Below are 3,400 nucleotides of genomic sequence, written 5' to 3'. Positions count from 1 at the left end.
CCGTCCACCCCTCTAGGCCCCGCCGCACCGAGTTTTTTCTTCGGCGAATCCCCCCTACCACCGCCCCCACCACCGTCCCACCATGAATCCTAAGATAGACACCGGGGTAGCCTGCCCAATGAGCTTCTTCCTCCCATCTGGCTATTTCTCCCTTCGACCAAGATCTATTGACCCAACTGTCAAAACTCAGTCTATTGAAATGCAACTGTTGCGAGGGGAGGGAGCGGCGAGGAGCGGTGATGGCTTGCTTCGGGCTCAGTTTACTTTAGTTTTGTTTTGCTTGCTGTTTTGGGGTCGCCCACTCGGGTCGGGTGGAGGTTTAATGAGAAGCCTTTATTTTGTTCTTTTTTATGGAGATGATGCAAAACTTTGAGCATCTCCCATAGATGATCAAAATTTAAAGATGTAAAACTAAGTGACGTATAATTTACATCTTTAAAAATGCATTTTACATCTTCAAAAAGAGGCAACTCCATTAAATGATGTATTTTGATGATGTAGAAGTGCAACTCCAATAGATGATGCCAATTGGAGATGTAAAACCTAGAAGCTTCAACAACTACTTCATTTGAGACATAATTCAAACATAGTTCTAATAAAAAAATTAAATGACTACTACAACTAATTCAAACTACTACATCCATAAAACTAGTCATCCTCCTCCGAGTGTTGGGGAACGTTGCAGAAAACAAAAAAATTTCCTACGGTTTCACCAAGATCCATCTAGGAGTTCATCTAGCAACGAGTGATCGGATTGCATCTACATACCTTTGTAGATCACGCGCGGAAGCGTTCAAAGAACGGGGATGAGGAAGGCGTACTCGACGTGATCCAAATCACCGGAGATCCTAGCGCCGAACGGACGGCACCTCCGCGTTCAACACACGTACGGTCAGCGTAACGTCTCCTCCTTCTTGATCCAGCAAGGGGGAAGGAGAGGTTGAGGAAGATGGCTCCAGTAGCAGCACGACGGCGTGGTGGTGATGGAGCTGCAGTACTCCGGCAGGGCTTCGCCAAGCACTATGGAGGAGGAGGAGGTGTTGGAGAGGGAGAGGGAGGCACCAAAGGCAAAGGTGAGAGGTCCTCCCTTCCCCCCACTATATATAGGGGGCCTAGGGGGGCGCCGGCCCTAGGAGATCCAATCTCCTAGGGGGGGCGGCGGCCAAGGGAGGAATCCTTCCTCCCCAAGGCACCTAGGAGGTGCCTTCCCCTTCTAGGACTCTTCCTTTAGGGTTTCCCCCACCCTAGGCGCATGGGCCCTAGGGGAAAGTGGCGCCCCAACCCACTTTGGGCTGGATCCCTTCCCACTTCAGCCCATGGGGCCCTCCGAGATAGGTGGCCCCACCCGGTGGACCCCCGGGACCCTTCCGGTGGTCCCGGTACAATACCGGTGACCCCGAAACTTGTCCCGATGGCCGAAATAGCACTTCCTATATATAATTCTTTACCTCCGGACCATTCCGGAACTCCTCGTGACGTCCGGGATCTCATCCGGGACTCCGAACAACATTCGGGTTACTGCATATACATATCCCTACAACCCTAGCGTCACCGAACCTTAAGTGTGTAGACCCTACGGGTTCGGGAGACATGTAGACATGACCGAGATCGCTCTCCGGTCAATAACCAACAGCGGGATCTGTATACCCATGTTGGTTCCCACATGCTCCTCGATTATCTCATCAGATGAACCACGATGTCGAGGATTCAAGCAACCCCGTATACAATTCCCTTTGTCAATCGGTATGTTACTTGCCTGAGATCTGATCGTCGGTATCCCAATACCTCGTTCAATCTCGTTACCGGCAAGTCACTTTACTCGTACCGTAATGCATGATCCCGTGACCAGACACTTGGTCACTTTGAGCTCATTATGATGATGCATTACCGAGTGGGCCCAGTGATACCTCTCCATCATACGGAGTGACAAATCCCAGTCTTGATCCGTGTCAACCCAACAGACACTTTCGAAGATACCCGTAGTATACCTTTATAGTCACCCAGTTACGTTGTGACATTTGGTATACCCAAAGCACTCCTACGGTATCCGGGAGTTACACGATCTCATGGTCTAAGGAAAGGATACTTGACATTGGAAAAACTCTAGCAAACGAACTAATGATGTTTAGGATTGGGTCTACGGTATCCAGGATACTTGACAATGTTTAGGATTGGGTCTTGTCCATCACATCATTCTCCTAATGATGTGATCTCGTTATCAATGACATCCAATGTCCATAGTCAGGAAACCATGACTATCTGTTGATCAATAAGCTAGTCAACTAGAGGCTTACTAGGGACATGTTGGTGTCTATCATTCACACATGTATTACGATTTCCGGATAACACAATTATAGCATGAATAGAGACAATTATCATGAACAAGGAAATATAATAATAATGCTTTTATTATTGCCTCTAGGGCATATTTCCAACACCGAGGGCATCCAGTACTCCTCGCCATCCTCGTCTGAGGGCCTCCAAAACTCCTCATCGTCAGCCTTCAAGGACTCGTCAGGGATCACCGTCGAAGGGTTGGACTCGTCTTCCTTCTTCACATCCTCCTTCTTCTTTTGATTGGCCTCACGCTTCTAGAAGTACTCCTGCTCGGCCTGAACATGCTTCGGATGCTCCCATGCGAACCTCGCCATCGTCGCCTTGTTGTTGTCGTCGGGAGCAACTTACAATGGTCGGCCTCTTCTTCGTCTTCTTCGTTATCTCCTCAATATGAATACCCTCCAGCACAAGGAACTCCGCATCCACCCGGGTCTCAATCTCCGGGAAGTAGAGGTCCCTCTTTGGCCTCCCGGCATGCCACACTGCCACATCGTAGGCACGTGCAACCTTGTCGGCTGAAAGAACATGCGGTGCCCCCATGTTTGGTTTTGGTAATTGATGACAATCTCTATGGACTAATGGTTTCCTTGAGTTATATTTGAAGGTTTTGTCCATATGCTTTTCTTGGAGTGCATGTGTTGATTTCAAGGAGAGTTTGTGTCGACCAAGGTGTTATTCAAGGAATTATCCAAAGATTGGTCATGTGAGAGTTGAGCTTATTGCAAGCATGACTTGAATAAGAAGAAGATTGTGTGATCATTCATGTCTACCTTCAAGACATCATTCAAATGAAGAGAATTGGAAAGGTTCAAGGTTGATCAAGACTAAGTCAATAGTGAATCAAGTTGATCAACTCACAAAGCGCAGAAGATGTACCGAGAGGGATCAAGTGATCCCATGGTATGGTAAGAATTGTCAATTACGCTTTGTGTACTAACCCATGGTCTTCATGAGAGTTCTTTGTGGGGTTAGGTTGCGGTGTGCAAGTTCAAGTGGAGCATCACGAAGAGATCAAATGCTTGAAGCTTGCCGTCCTTTGTGGTGATAATGGACTTGTGAAGAT

This window comes from Triticum dicoccoides, chromosome 7A (assembly GCF_002162155.2).
Source record: "Triticum dicoccoides isolate Atlit2015 ecotype Zavitan chromosome 7A, WEW_v2.0, whole genome shotgun sequence".
Taxonomy (NCBI): Eukaryota; Viridiplantae; Streptophyta; class Magnoliopsida; order Poales; family Poaceae; genus Triticum; species Triticum dicoccoides.
This window is presented reverse-complemented; position numbering follows the sequence as displayed.